Genomic DNA, 16,902 nt, shown 5'->3' with positions numbered 1-16,902 from the left:
GAGGGAATGTCTATGATGAATGACTGTCAACATGAAAACTGCCCTGACAGCCTCGGATATACCTGTACCAGCTGTCACCACTGCAGACATGATCAGTCTTCCTGCAGGTCAAGTCAAGGAAAGCGACAGGCCTGGAGATTGTTCCTGGCTGAGCACTCAGATCCTATGAGGACCAACTGGCAGAGGTATTTACAAACATCTTCAACCTCTCCCTCCTGAAGCCTAAATTCCAATCTGCTTCTAGAGGACCACCATCATCCTTGTAAGTGAGAAAGCACATGCAACGTTCCTTAATGACTCCCGCCCAGTGGCTCTGACCTCAATAAACATGAAGCGCTTTGAGACGCTGGTTGTGGCCCACATCACCTCCAGTCTTCCAGCCTGACCTGCTGTCCTATAATGTGCGGACTGATGTAACGGGTCCACAACGGATACCATATACCTGCCCTGCCCTCATGCCTGGGACATCTGGACAACAAGGATGCCTACACCAGACTCCTGGTCATTGACTACAGCTCCACCTTCAACATCATTAGCCCCTCCAGGCCTATCTCAATTCTCCGTGACCTTGAGCACGGCTCCACCCTCTGCAACAGGATCCCCGGTTTCTGACACACAGGCGACAATCTGTGAAGGTAGGTATCTGCACATTCTCCACAATAAAACTCAACACTGGAACTCCTGGAGGATGTGTTCTCTGCCCCCTATTGTAGTCCCCATGCACCCACAGCAGTGTCCTCAGCCCCCTTCTGTACTCCTGTACTCCCATGGCTGTGTCCTCAGCCCCCTACTACGCCCTGTATACAAGGGTCTGTGTTGTCAAATTCCAAACAACGCCAGCTACAAGTTCGCTGGTGACATCACCAAATCAGGAGGGATATCAAACAACGATGAGTCAGAATACGGAAAGGAGATCGAGGGCTTAGTGGCATGATGTAATGATAATAATCTCTCTCTCAAATTCGGCAATAGTAAGGAACTGATCATTGACTTCAGAAAGAAAGGAGAGGAACACGCCGTCATCTACATCAATGGTTGAGGGAGTGCAGAGCATTAACTCCCTCAGAGTAACAATATCTGACAACATACCCTGGTTTTCTCGCATAAGTGTGACGGTCAAGAAAATTTAACAACGTCTCTTCTTCCTCAGGAGGCTCAGGAAATTCAGCATGCACTACTTCGACAGATACACCATTGACAGCATACTGTCTGGGTGCATCACAGCTTCATACAGCAACGCTCTGCCCAGGACTAGAAGAAACTACAATAGGTTGGGTGCACAGACAATCTCCCAATCATTGACTCTATGTACACGGCTCGTTGCCGCAGAAAGGCTGCCAACATCGTGAACATTGAACATAGAACGTAGAACAGTACAGCACAGAACAGGCCCTTCAGCCCACGATTTTGCGCTGACAATTGATCCTGATGTACGCACCCTCAAATTTCTGTGACCATATGCATGTCCAGCAGTCTCTTAAATGTCCCCAACTTCCGCTGGCAATGCGTTCCATGCTCTCACAACTCTCTGTGTAAAGAACCCATCTCTGACATCCCCTCTATACTTTCCTCCAACCAGCTTAAAACTATGACCCCTCGTGTTAGCCATTTCTGACCTGGGAAATACTCTCTGGCTATCGACTCTATGCCTCTCATTATCTTGTATACCTTAATTATACAAGGTAATTGTATAATTACCTCCTTTTCTCCAATGAAAACAGTCTGAGCTCAGTCAACCTCTCTTCATCAGATAAGCTCTCCAGTCCAGGCAGCATCCTGGTAAATCTCCTCTGAACCATCTCCAAAGCATCCACATCTTTCCTATAATAGGGCGACCAGAACTGGATGCAGTATTTCAAGTGCGGTCTAACCAAAGTTATATAGAGCTGCAACAAGATCGCATGACTCTAAAACTCAATCCCCTGTTAATGAAAGCCAAAACACCATATGCTTTCTGAACAACCCTGTCCACTTGGGTGGCCATTTTAAGGGATCTATGTACCTGCACACCAAGATCCCTCTGTTCCTCCATACTGCCAAGAATCCTATCCTTAATCCTGTACTCAATTTGCAAAATCGACCTTCCAAAATGCATCACCTCGCATTTATCCAGGTTGAACTCCACCTGCCACTTCTCAGCCCATCTCTGCATCCTGTCAATGTCCAGCTAGCCTACAACAGCCCTCTATACTGTCAATGACACATCCAACCTTTGTGTCGTCTGCAAACTTGCTGACCCATCCTTCAATCCCCTCATCCAAGTCATTAATAAAAATTAAAACTGTAGAGGCCCAAGGACAGAGGGCACAAATATTCTTCCAGGCAGAATATTTCCCTTCTCCTACCTCTCGCTGTCTTCTGTTGGCCAGCCAATTCTGTATCCAGACAGCTAAGATCCCCTGTATCCCATTCCTCCTGACCTTTTGAATGAGCCTACCAGGAGGAACATTATCAAGTGCCTTGCTGAAGTCCATATACACACATTCACAGCTCGACCCTCATCAACTTTTCTAGTCACATCCTCAAAGAACTCGATAAGGTTTGTGAGACATGACCTGCCCCTCACAAAGCCGTGTTGACTGTATTTAATCAAGCCGTGCTCTTCCAGATGGTCATAAATCCTATCCCTCAGAATCCTTTCTAACACCTTGCAGAAGACAAACGTGAGACTTACTGGTGTGTAATTGTCTGCGATTTCCCTATTTCCTTTCTTGAAGAGAGGAATTACATTTACCTCTCTCCAGTCCTCAGGTACGACTCCAGTGGAGAGCGAGGATGCAAAGATCTTCGCAAACGGCAAAGTAATGGCATTTCGCGTTTCCCAAAGAGCCGAGGACAAATCTGGTCTAGACCTGGCGAATTGTCAATCTCAATGTTTGACAAACTTTTCAGCACATCAGCTTCCTCTATCTCTATCCATTCCAGCATGCACACCTGCTCTTCAATGGTTTCATTCACTACAAAGTTCGTTTCCTTCATAATGACAGAAGTAAAAAACTCATTTAGGGCTTCCCCTACCTCCTCGGACTACACACACAAGTTTCCTATACTATCCCTGATCGGCCCCACTCTTTCATTGACCATTATCTTATTCCTCACATGAGTATAAAATGCATTCGTGTTCTCCCCAATCCGTTCTGCCAAGCCTTTCTTGTGCCCCCTCCTGGCTCCTGGCTCTCCTCAGACCATTTTTGAGCTCCTTCCTCGCCTGCCTGTAATCCTCTCGAGCTGAGCTTGACCCTAGCTTCCTCCACCTTATGTAAGCTACCTTCTTCCTTTTGATGAAATGCTCCACCGCTATCCCAGATTACTGAGTGAAGGGGGAGAGGAAATAGTTGGAGCATTAACAGATATCTTTGTAGCATCCTTGAACACAACTGATGTCCTGGAGGACTGGAAAGTTGTTGTTTAAATATGGTAGTATGAATAATCCAGTTAATTATACACCAGTGAGCCTGTCATCAGGGGTTGGGAGCTGCTAGAGAAGATACTGAGGGATATTATCTATTCTCATTTGGATGAAAATGGCCTTATCAGTGATAGGCAAGATGGTTATGTGCAGGGAAGGTCATGTCTTACCAACTTAATAGAATTCTTTGAGGAAGTGACAATGTTGATTGATGAGGGAGGGAAGGCGTTTAATATGTTTTCCCATTGTCGGCTTATGGAGAAAGTGAAGTTACATGGTGTCCAGGGTGTGATAGCTACATGGAAAAAGAACTGGCTGGGTAACAAGGTACAGAGCATGGTAGGGGAAGGCAGTTTCTCAAAATGGAGAACTGTGACCAGTGGTGCTCCATTTAAGATTTTTCCACAAAGATACATGAATGGGCAGGGAGCAAAGGGATAAAGACCCTGAGAAAATAGACGACGGAATTAGACAGAGGATCTGGATCGGTGCAGGCTTTGACTGCCGAATGGCCTGTTTCTGTACTCGAATGTTCTTTGTTTTAACATTACCAATGACCCATTACATGCCTGTAAAGATCTCCCACAACCTCTTGCATCAGGCTAAAAGATACATAAGCTTGAAAACACAGAGCAGCTGGTTCAGTAACAGATACTTCCTGACTGTTGTTAGACTGATGAATGGGCTCTCTAATCTTAGATAATGTTGATCTTGTTCATGTTGATCTCAACTAGCGCATGCGCTGTGCAACGTAACCTATATGCCTCTCAGACATGTTTAACACGCATCGTTCTGTACATCCTTGCTTACTATGGTCTGCCTGGATATTTTGTTACAGGTTAAAATAAATCCTCCTCCCAGCTCCCTCCAGTGCTCACTCCCAGGTCTCTCTGGTCCTCACCCCCAGCTTCACCCATCTGCCCCAGTTCCCTGTGACCCCATCCCCAGCTCCCCGTGTCCTTTGTCTCTCACTGTGTCTCTCACACTGTCTGTTTCACTCTGTTTTCCTTTTCCCTGCCTTCTGTTTCTTTCCCTGAACCTACTATCTTTCCTGCTCCCTCTCCATGTGACGGTTTGTTTCGTTGTTTTGTTTCCATTCTCTCTTTGACTAACTGTCCATCTGTTTCCCTCGCTGTGTTCTGTCTCTCCTTCCCTTCGTGTTTGTCTCTTTCTCCCTCGTTGTGATGGTGATGGCTTCTCTATTCGTTTGAAGCAGGTGATGGCTCATTGGTTCGATGCTGGCAATACAATTAACTCAACTGGGTTTTGGTATCGAAGACATAATTTAAAATTATTGGTAAAATTTCAATTGTTGTCAAAACAGCAACCAAAACATGGGTATCCATTTAACAGCCAATTGCTACATCTAACTATTTTGGAACAACCCGTCTCCCAATGTTCCGTACACTGGCAACTGAAAACATTCTATTCACGTGCATAATGTTCACTGGCATGGTAACTGCTCTGCCCAGGACCATAAGAAACTACAGACGGTTGTGTGCACAGCCCAGCCCATCACGGAAGACCACCTTCCGTCATTTATACTTGTCATTGTCGCAGAAAAACTGGCAACATCAAAGATTTCTCCCAAACCAGTCACGGTATCCTACAACCTCTTCCAAAAGGGAGGAGACACAGAGGCTTGAAAACATGGACCAGCATGCTCAGGAACACTTCCTTCCCTACCATTATTAGACAGACGAATTGACATCTCTAACTTTTCAAATAATATTAATCTTGCTAATGTCGATTTTGCTTTGCTCATCTCCTGTGAAGCTGTATGACTCACTCTGTGTAAGTACCCCACGATCTCTGTTTTCTTGGTTACTATCATGTCCCTCACTACTCGCAAAACAAACCTTTCCATTGTACATTTGACTAAAGTAAATCAAATCAAATCAGATCAATCACGTGGACTGCAGTGGCTCAAGATCTTCTCAAGGGCAACTGTGAAAGTGAACTAATGCTGGCCCAGTCAGAGATACCCATATCCCGTTAACAAATGTAAGAAGATGAACACACTCAGGGAATACTGAGAGCGGAAATCAAATCGCTTTAAACATGGTCTTAGACAAATACAAGTTTCCCTCGCTATCTGAAAGAAACCGTTCACAAGCTGATATGGTGTAAAGTGCAGTAGCACTATGGGAAAAAATTTCGCCTTTCTTCGTAGAAGTGAAAATCCTCCACGGATTTCTTTTGGTTAGCGAAACAATGCCCTTATGTAGGTCATTCGGAAAGGGAAGTGGTGAAAAGCGAACTTTTGAAAAGTGGGGAATACCTATATGTGCATGGGCATGATATTCAGGAAGATGGGAATGGAGAAAAATAAATGAGGTGAATCTCACATTTTATTTCCAGCCCAGCTGATCATCATTCTCTTTGTTTGCTCTTTTTTCTTCTATATCCCTCTTTCTCTATTAATTTCTCCTTCCCTTCAAAGCAGACTTCCCTGTCAACGGTATTAATCACACTCTTTTCCAGCTGTTTTCTGGTCAGGAACGTTCTCCAGCACTTTCTGTTCGTTTCTTTGCATTGCCTTGTACAATTTCATATTTTCAGCTTCTTCCTTCATTTGATTTCACCTTAAATTTTGTTATTTCGTGGGACGTTGGCATCTCTGCCAAGGGCAGCATTTGTTGACTATCACGAATTGCCCTGACTCTGAGGCCATTCCACAAGCCAATATAAAGTAAAGTACATTGTCATGGGTGTGAAGTCTCACTTAACACAGATGGGCAATAACATTAGTTTTCTTTACCGAAGGTGATCAGTGAAGCAGGAAGGTTTTCAGACAAAATGTTGCTTTTATGGTTGTTTTTGTGATATTCACTTTTATTCCAATTCTTCTCAGTTTTGGTGAAGTTTTGTCATCAGCTGTTGTGGAATTGAAACAAATCACTTGAAACAATAACTTTCGTTTAATAAGCTTTGCTCCTGAATTACATCCAGCGACATTCGTACATTCATATATTGCACTAAGCACGAAGTAACGTCCAAGACAAGAACAATTTTATGATTGAAATATTTGTAATCGGAAAAGTGGTCAGAAGAGGGCTTGAAATATTAAGTCTGAATTTTACCAACGTGTAGGCAATGGATTGCTCAGCAACAGCACTGACGCAGAGATGAAGACTGGGGATATTATGAGCTGGTAGTGGACAGTGTTGGTGACAGAGAGAACAGGAGACATAAATCAGTTCAGGGCAAAAAGGGATCTCGAGGTTTTGCACAGTTTTGTTCCCAGATGTTTGTGAGGGAGTAGTCTGCAATTCATGGGTAATGAATGGAGACTGCAATTGAAACTGTAGACAATAGTTTCTTTCTCTGACAAATATAGATAACAGAAATTGCAACAAGTTTCAAACTTGTTTGCGGGATTAATGAATGGAGAGAGGTAGAGAACACCAACAATAGCGAGAATAGGTTAGTAGCACACCCTCCACCCCACCCAGAATAATCATCAGCACTGCTGATATCCGATATGGTAGAAATTCCCAACAGGGAGAAATCTTGAAAACACTCAAGGAAAACCTCATCTCCATTGTTGTAATGTTCCAGTCCGCTATTCTCAGATTCAGATCTGTCCTCTCTCTGTCTAGGCAGCTGTTGATCTCTGCTATCGTTGGAATTGATGCATCTGCTACTACAGTAGGATAGCGTACTGAATGAAGCTCTTCACCAATAGGAGAGGGAAAGCCTCCAGTGACACAGTTGCATTGCATGGAGACTGACATTAATCGTAGTCACTGAGCAACCAGTCCCAGCTTTCAATCCAGCACATTCAGTACACAATATGACTGGACTGGACTACATGTTGGCATTGCTGGCTATTGGTCAAATCTCCCATCACCAATTGCTCTAGTGAAGTCAGTTGTGAGGGAGAATGGTGGATGTTATCTTTTCATAGGCTAGATGATTCTGCTCTGTTGTCCGTTTACTATGCTGTAACCATGTCTCCCCAAATCCCTCCACCCCCTCAAAAGAAACGCAACCAGGATGTTGTTACTGTGATGTTCTCTCCTCCACCGTAAAAAACGGCAGCCAACACACTGTCACTGGGCACATTTGCCCTGAATATTGACAGGAAGTGTGGACTTCTCTGAATGTTCCTCTCACTGTTCTAATAAGGCAACTTTGGAACTTCTTTAGGGAATATGCTTCAATAATTTATTTATATAAATTGACAAACTTCTAAATGCAATTTTATTTGCTGTAAAACCGTATTTGTTTACGCATTTTGGCCTCAGTCCAAAACCAAAAGTGATAATTACAATGAACTTATTCAATAAGACTTATGAATTAATGAGTCAGCTTCGAATGAACATGACATTGGCTGGGAGATAGGACAGAATGGGGATAGTGGCTGTGGAGACTGCATGGGGAGTACAATGATATTCCCCAGACATCATCACTCTTTCTGCCAGACAGGATTAAATGTAATGCACAACAAGGAAACCTCCAACATTTGGGAGATGCAATGCTGAATGACAAAGTGAAGTGAACAGGATCATTTTAAATGTGATACAGTGAACTATATTTTGTATACACACCATTTAATTATTGGGAATACAGATTGAGTAGGATCACTGGACATGAAACATTAACTTTGATTTCTCTTCACAGGTACTGCAGATCTGCTGAGCTTGCCCTCTAAGTTCTTTTTTTTTTGTTTGAGTTTGATCGTATTGTCCATATCTGGCAGGATACTTAAAATTAAAAGCAGACACTAATAACAAAATGTGGAGGGCTATGGGGAAAGTACAGGAGACAAAAAGGAGAGATATAGTCGTTCCAAGCTGGAAGAGACAATGGGCAGAGTTTCCCCCACTTTTGTTGTAAATAATTCTGTGTTATGTAATCAAAGCCTTTGGAGAGGGGGTAGACAAGCTAGTTCAACGAAGGACACAGAGTGTTCCACCATCAATGTTATCTCATGAAATTTCAGCTGCCTCTGAAATGTCTTTTCAAACAAAGTGGCGTTCCTGAGATTGACAGGATATTCAGAAAAATATTCTTTTTCCTTTGAATCTTAAAGAAGAAACAGATTTCAGCCGTAACACAGGTGTCACAGACACACCAACGATAATAGGAAAAGGAAAGGACTCTATTGTCCATATATAATCAGATTCAGCATGTAACCCTGTCAAGACACATGAAATATAGTGATACGGAAAAATGAAATACAAATAAAAAATTATGGAGACGCGCAACAAATGAGGAAGCATCTGCAGAGAGAAACAAAGTTAACATATCGAATATGATGTGACACTGTCCTGAAAAAGTCATATTGGAATCAAAGGTTAATTCTGTGTATCTCTGCTCAGAGAGTGCCAGACCGGCTGAGTTTCCCTCCATCGATTTTTTTCTTTCGGAACAGTGACAAATTGACTGATCTGAACGATACAAACAAAGCTGCTAATCAGTTGAATCTCGAGTAATTTGCAACCAAAAGAGAAAATGCTGGAAAATCTCAGCAGGTCTGGCAGCATCTGTAAGGAGAGAAAAGAGCTAACGTTTCGAGTCAAACTGCCTCTGTGCAGAGAAATCAGAATTAAAGTTTCTAGTTCAGTGGCCCTTCCTCAGAACGGATGGTAGCCCTGAAAATGTTGATTTATATACAGAAGATGCTGAATAGCTGATAATGGAGACTGTTAGTAGCTTCAACTAGGCGGTGAATAATGGAAGGCTATGTGAGTACTAGTCCTGGTGGTATAGGTAGGGGCATTGAGGAGTTCAGTCCCTAAAACTACTAAATACTATTTTGAGTCGGAAGGACTGCAAGGTCTCGCACGGAAAATGAGGTGTTGTTCTTCCAGCTTGAAATGTCCTGGAACACTGCAGCAAGCCTGATGCAGAGATATTGGCCAGGGAACAGGATGGGATATTAAACTGGCAGGCAACTGGAAAACCAGGGTCTTTTTCATAGGTACAGCTTGGATCTACTGTGAAGTGTTCACCCAGTCTACCTTTAATTTCCCCAATGTAGAGCAGATCACAATGTGGGCAGCGAATGTAATAGACTGGATTGTGGGAAATGTTGATAGAATGCTGCTTCACCTGGAAGGTATGTTTGGGCCCTTGGATAGTGAGGAGGGAGGAGGTAAATGGGAAAGTGTAACACCTCCGGCAGGGGAAAGTGAGGTGGACCTGTGGTGGGGGGTGGGGAGTTGAGGAAAGGTGTTGGCAGTGAATAACGAGCAGACCATGGTGTCCTGGAGGAAATTGTCACTTCAGAAAGCGGAAAAGGGAGAGGAGGCAAATATGTCTCTGGTGGTGGCATCTCGCTGGAGGTGGGGGAATGCAGACTGATGATCTTCTGCATGTGAATGCTAGCGGGATGGTAGGTAAGGACAGGGATAACTCTAACACTGTTGCAGGAGGGAGGAGAGAGGGTGAGGGTAGAAGTGCAGGAGGTGGGTCAGAACTGGTTGAGGGCCCTGTCGACAAATGTGCTGGGGATACCTCGGTTGAGGACGAAGGTGCACATTTCAGAGGCCACATTTTTGAAATTGACATCATCAGAAGCAATGCGGTTGAGATGGAGGAACTGGGGAAATGGAATGGAGTCTTTGCAGGAAACAGGGCATGAGGGTGTATACTCCAGGTAGCTGTGGGGGTCGGTGGCTTAATACTGGATGTCAGTACCCGCCTATCCCCAGACATAGAAGCAGAGATGTCGAGGAAAGAAAGGGAGGAGTCAGAGATAGACCAGGTGAAAATGAGGGAGGAGTGCAAATTGTAAACGATGAACTTTTCCAATTCTGGACGAGAGAGGCGCAACAGCTAAGATATCATGTACGTATCGGAGAAACAGTAGTGGGTGGGGGCTGGAACGAACTGGAACAAGGAATGGTCTACGTACCCCATAAAGGAACAGGTATAACTTGGGCCCACGTGTGTATCCATGCACACCCTTTGTATGGCAGGAGCAGGCTGAAGCAATGGGTCTGCCCAGGCAGTTCTGTTTGTGGATTTTCAGGAGGACATAAAAGCGAGCTCTGCTATCAGAGGACCATCAGGTTCGGGACTGTTAGGTGGGTCGAGTGGGTGGGAATCTCCATATGAAATGTTGTCAGATTTAGTTAATAAAATGGCCTGATGTGCCATGGCAGGGTTATGGAGCAGCAGGTGATATGTGGAGGTATCTGAGAGCTGGCACTCAGCCTCTGAAATGGAGAGTTGAATCCACCAGACTACAGCAGCACCATCCTTATCGGCACAAGCTGAATAACATAGTCAGGGTTGGATCGAAGCATACAGCGTACAGTCTGTTCAGAGAGTGATAGGTGGGATAGGGTGAGGGGGATGCAGAGAAATTAAAACAACCAGTGTCACATTGAAAGTTCTCAAAGAACAGATTGAATCAAAGTAAACGCCAGAGGAATGGGTCCAGGTGGAGGGCAAGTGTTGGAGGTGGGCGAAGGGTCTGTGGAGTGGTGAGTGGACTCTTGTCCAAACAAATAGACACCAAGGAGAAGACGGTGGAAGAGGAGTTCAACATTATGTCGTTCCTGAAATTCATTAAAGTGGGGGTGCAGAGGGATAAAGCTGGGACCTTTGCAGAGTAAAGAACGTTCAGCATTAGAGCGTGGAAGTTTAGGAGGGATGATGAATACACGACAGGAGGTGGCCTTGGGGGAGGGGATGGACTTAGAGCGCAGTGCATGGGTGGGATGGCAGGTTCTAGAGGCTCGTAGGCATCTCTAAGTTATTGTCGTACTCGTCCATCTGGCGAGCACAGCGAATGAGCTGGAGAATGAAGTAGAATTGGGTAATGGTGCAGCCTTGAGCCAATGTGATGAGATGCTGGTGGACAGAGAACATGTTGATCTCAGTGGCAGTGACATCGCACGATCAGTCCTCATAAAGTAACTGATTGAAAATAATCGGAATCGTTATCTTATTGTAATGCACTGATTTCATTGAGGTGACACTCAACCAGCAAGATCTTACTTTTCTGAGACTTTAGACCAAACTGAAAACAAATGATGTTATTAATAAGTCAAATCCATCCATGGTTTTGGAAGGCACTAGCAAAGGCAGAGTTTATTTGTCATTCCCAATAGCTCTAGGGAAGTTGTCATTGTTCATTGAGGAAATTACCAGCACAGAATGTCCTCTGATTCCCGTTAACCACAGATTGCTGAGGGTTAATGATGCTACATAGTCAAATATTACTTTGATGCAAGGGAAGTTACTCTAATCTCACCTCTAATGCCATTGGAAAATCAGGTAAAATGGTAAGGAGCAAAATGATAGAACACGGCTTATTTGAACAATGTGGTCACTGTCCTCACAACGTTTAAGGTAAAACTGATGCATGGAAGCCTGATTCTGAGGAGAAGTTTGTCCTATTTGTGATGAGGCTGTTTGGTTAAGCGTTGTGACAAAGAGACAGAAAAAATGTTCCACTCTGCATGTGGAAAAAAATACATCCTCTTCACGGTGCATCGGACAGTGACAGACACACACTATTGTCTGTTCCTATTGGTCATTGATTATCTCAATCTCATCATTCACTGATGACCAATAGCACCACAGAAGCCAGCAGTTCCCATCACCCCAGTTGGAAAGCAAAAAGGGAAAGGAATGGCCAGTGGAAGTGGGAGTAACTAGGGAACTGGTGTAAATTACAGTGGGAGTGGGAGAAGAAAGATGTGAAGAGATATCATCAGTGGAAGAGTATGTAGCAGCAGAAGGCGTAATGCAAAGGACGTGGGAGTGTAAAAAAAGAGTAGGAAGGCGGAGGAAGAATGGCTAATGAAGTTTTAGTGACTTGGAAAAACTTGCTTTAGCAAAAGTGAGGTTGGGTGAAAAATATCTCTGTTCGGGAAAATTGGCATCTGGTTCCATTGACAATTAAAATTTGATGTACTTCATATTCTAGCACTTGATTCTTGTTTAGATTGCACATTCACTCTGTATTTCTGTATTTCCAACAAATGCAGATGACATGTTTTTTCTCCCTTGGTATGGTGCCTCAACATTTTTGAATTTTTTAACAGTGTGTATTTGCTTCCAATTCAAGGTAGACATGAGAACATTATTTGATCTCCTGCAGTTTGTCCATAACATAGAATTTAATTGAGCATTTATCCTCATCAATTTCACTGATTCAAGCAATGAGTCAGTGTCCATCCTACAGATGAAAAATGTCTTCAGTTCTGACTGTTGTTACGAAGAACAGTGCCACACAAAAGGCTAATGTTCCAGTGCAATGTGCCAAATCCTAGTTCATCCTAAATTAGGTACAAGATTTATGAATAAGACATGCTGAGGGGCAGAGTGTGAAAGGTGAATTCAACTCTGTGTCGAAAATGCTATTTGCAGCTCCCACACAATAGGTGTTAACTACATCATTTTGTAAATTCCCGAAAATAAGAATAGCAAGGGACTGGACTTCTTAATTCCTCCTCTGTGAATAACATCTGGAGAACAGGAAGTAAATCAAGTTTGTTTGTGACATTCATAAACGATGATAGTGAGAATGTGGAAGATGGACGCCAGTGGAATGGTAACTAATGTTGGGGATGACACAAAGATTAACTGGGTGGTTCACAGTGAGGAGGAAAGGGTTAGCCTCAGGACGATATAAACAGATGATTTCTATATCCCCAGATTAATAGCCAAAAAACAGTTTAACACTGATAAATGTGAGATGATGCACATCTGAATTAACAACACAAGTGAGTGCTCAAACTGTGAAGTACGAGGGCTAAATTTGCTCCTTTTTTCATTGCAGCAGGGAGGGTTGAGGAGGAAACCTGATACAGGTGTACAAGAGCATAAGGTGAATGGAGAGGATGAACAGACAGCAGCTGTTTCCCTTACGCCAAGGGTCAAAAACAAAGGGATACATGATTGAAGTGAAAGGCAAGGGATTGAGAGAGGATTTGTGAGTCTGTTTTGCACTGAGAGGGTGGCACAGGCATTGAACATAAAATTCCTACAGTGTTGAAATAGGCTCTTCTGTCCAACAAATCCACACTGACCCTCCAAAGAATAACCCACACAAACACGTTACTCCACTTTTACCCGTGACTAATGCACCTAACCTGCACATCCCTGAACACGATGGGCAATTAAACATGGCCAATTCACCTAACCTGTATTATGGGAGGAAACCGGAGTACCTAGAGGAAACCACGCAAACATGGGTAGAATGTGCAAAATCCATACAGGCAGTCACCCAAGGCTGGAATCAATCCTGGGTCCCCGCGCTCTAAGGCAGGAGTTCTAACCACTGAGCCACCGTTCTGCCCCTGGTGACATGAGGCTGGAGTGCATTCCCTCGGCGGGTGAATGAGCAGATAATATCACAAACTTTCAAAAAAGCCTTTGGATATGCAATTGGTGGTGCAGGCTTGCATTTTCATTCAATGATTCTATGTGGTGGCAGCCATGAACATTGATATATTCTGAAGCAATAGCTAATGGCTGTTCCTGGTTTGTTCCATTGACTGTCTCAGTAAGTGAGCCTCCAGTGAAGTGCTGTTGTTATCTCTCACTTTCTATTTAAGTGTTTCAGTTTCCTTACGTTGATAATATGATTTCCTATATCGATGATGTCATTTCCGGCCTTCTTTCTCAGAGAGTGGTACATGGAGTCAAAATTGATGTGTTTGTTGATGGAGTTCCGGAATGCCATGTTTCCAGGAATTCTTGTGCTTGTCTCTGTGTGGCCTGTCCTAGGATGGATATGCAGACCTAGTCAAAGTGGCGTACTTCCTCATCAGTACGCAAGAAATTTGAGTTGGGGTCATGTATGTTGTGGCTAGTTGATATTCACATATCCTGGTGATTAGTTTTCTACTTGTTTTTCCGTTGTAGTGTTTGTTACAGTTCTTGCAAGGCTTATAGTTCCTGGAGCAGAACAGACAAGTATATGAGTTTATTGCGGTGATCAAAAGTATGAATAAACTGTCAGAGTGAAAAATAATACTCTATTAGTTGGCATTATAGAGTCAAAGAATTCTAATTTCAAGGTTGTCAGCAAAAGAGCGAGGAGTGAAATAAGGAAAAGTGTATTTATTTAGAACGTTGTTACGAATTGGAATTGACTGGCTGGGAAAGTTGTGAATGAAGATTCAAAAGAGAACTGGATATATATTTGGAAATTATGAATTTAACAGGCAACAGTGAGAGGGCTGGCAAATGGGAGGTGAATAGGAGACAATTTTGGAGCTGATTCGTACATAATGCCAATGGCTTCCTCCTGTACTTTAAAGGTTTGTACACTATCAAATGTCAGCTGTGAATAAAAGTCGGTATCCAATTATTTTACAGTGTAAATGCTCGCAAATATCTGATTATTTTGTGCAGCATAAATATTTAACATGCAAGTATTGCAAGGTCAGCTTCATTATGAAGTCTAATTATTACTCAGAACATGAATACTTTACATGTTGTATTCCAATTACTAAAACAAATATACCATTGCTTTGGCACAAAACCCTTTGGAAAGCTCTGACTTTTCACTGGCACGATATTATGTTAGTTGTTTTTTTTCACTTTTCACATTTCATGTTAAATATCATTCATTTTAAAAATTGGAAGTTTTCAAATTATGGTTTACTAAAATTTGGTAACACAAATAATTTATTTAGTTTAATATTCACAGTCCACGTTGAATTATTGCCATTTTAAAATTACTGGCAAATAGCTGAATATCGTACATTTCAGTGAAAAACTAAACTGATTGATTATATATAAATGTATAATAACCTATTTCTATTTGTATGTTCAATCTTCTGCTCACTCCAAATATGTAATAATTCAGAAGCCACCCACTTTAAAAATATTGGTGTGGCAAAACATTGTTTTGATTCCTGACATTGAATATCTAATTTTAATCACCACAAGAGTTATATTCTTTCTTCGATAAAATAAAATGTACATGCTTTATTTCTGTGTTAGAAAATCTTGACAGGAGTTTATATTTTAGTTCCATAAATATAGAACCAACATAATTGATTTAAGAGATTATAGTTCAGTTGAATGATTGTCGTTCACATCTTATTGTTGTCCAATTCCTGAAATATAGCAAACATCCGATTATTTGCTCGGGTCAGTAAACTCAAAACCTTGCAATGAGCTATGCTGAAAATTGCTTCCAATTTATCTGAAATCATTTACAGTGTTATTGGACCTCACAGCTGGCTGTGATAGAGTGAGACTCAGTGGCCTGTTCCAAAATCTGTGCTTTGGGCTTCTAACCTGGTTCAGGGCAGTCAGTCAAACTTTACTTCAAAACAAATAATTTGGAATCCTCCTTGGACAGGGGTGAACCCGGTTACAGATTATCACTGGTCTCAGTGTAGGTACAAATATTGTCCAGGTTAAATACTAATGGCTGACCAGCAAGCAGGTTTTGAAATTAATCTTCAGTCAGAGCTTGGCCCAGAGAGCAGACGTGTTGACATAGAGAGCCAGAATCACACCATACAAGTTACCTATGGTGATGCAACTTGAACTGCCAACCAGACTCCAAACATCTGCACCCCGGACCACACATGGGTGAAGACGTTAACAAATTGACAATCTATTGCAGTACCTTGTGTCTCACAAAGAAACCTCTAAAGCCTTATCCAATAAATGTCACCTTCACATTCTCCAGTATCAAAATAAAATTGCACATCTCTATGAATGGTCAGAGATTACTATATGGGTCACACAGTAGAATTTATGTGAAGTAACCATCAGCAAACGGCAATCCAAAAATCACATTAATAACTGAACTTGGCGGATTCTGTCTGGTCTAAGTAACCACACATATTATACTGGCTTTCAGGTGACTGTGACAATGCACACCAGAACTGGAGGTTTTGGCCTTACACTCCTCCGAAGCTTCCTGATCTCTCACACACATCACTCCCTCACACATTCAACAATTGATGAGAATCCACAAGCTGGGTGAAACTGGAAACATCGATCAGTGCAGCACTGTACAGGCCTTTCAGCTCTTGACGTTCTGTCGACCTTTTATCCTACTCTAAGATCAGACTAATCTACATACCTTTCATTGTACTATCATTCATGTGCCTATCCAATTAAATATCCCTAATATAGCTGATTATACTGCAACTGCTGGCTGTTCATTGCACACACCCACCACTTTCTGTGTAAAGAACCTACCTCTGACACCTCCCCTAAACCTTCCTCCAATTACCTTAAAATCATAACCCCTCGAGATAGCCATTTCCACCCTGGGAGAAAGTCTCTGGCTATCCACTCTATCTGTGCCTCTCATCATCTTATACACCGCTGTCAAGTCACGTTCTATTCTTCTTCGTTACAATGAGGAAAACGCCCTAGCTCCCTCAAATTTTCTTTGCAGGACATGCACTCCAGTCCAGGCAGCATCTTGATAAATTTCCTCAGCACGGTCATCAAAGCTTCCACATCTTTCCTATAGCGAGACAACCAGAACTGATCACAATATTCTAAGTGTGGTCTCACCAGGGCTCCATATAGCTGGAACATAACCTTCC

This window comes from Chiloscyllium plagiosum, unplaced genomic scaffold (genome assembly GCF_037043375.1).
Source record: "Chiloscyllium plagiosum isolate Xiang-an unplaced genomic scaffold, Cpla_swu_hap1 HiC_scaffold_40, whole genome shotgun sequence".
NCBI lineage: Eukaryota > Metazoa > Chordata > Chondrichthyes > Orectolobiformes > Hemiscylliidae > Chiloscyllium > Chiloscyllium plagiosum.
This window is presented reverse-complemented; position numbering follows the sequence as displayed.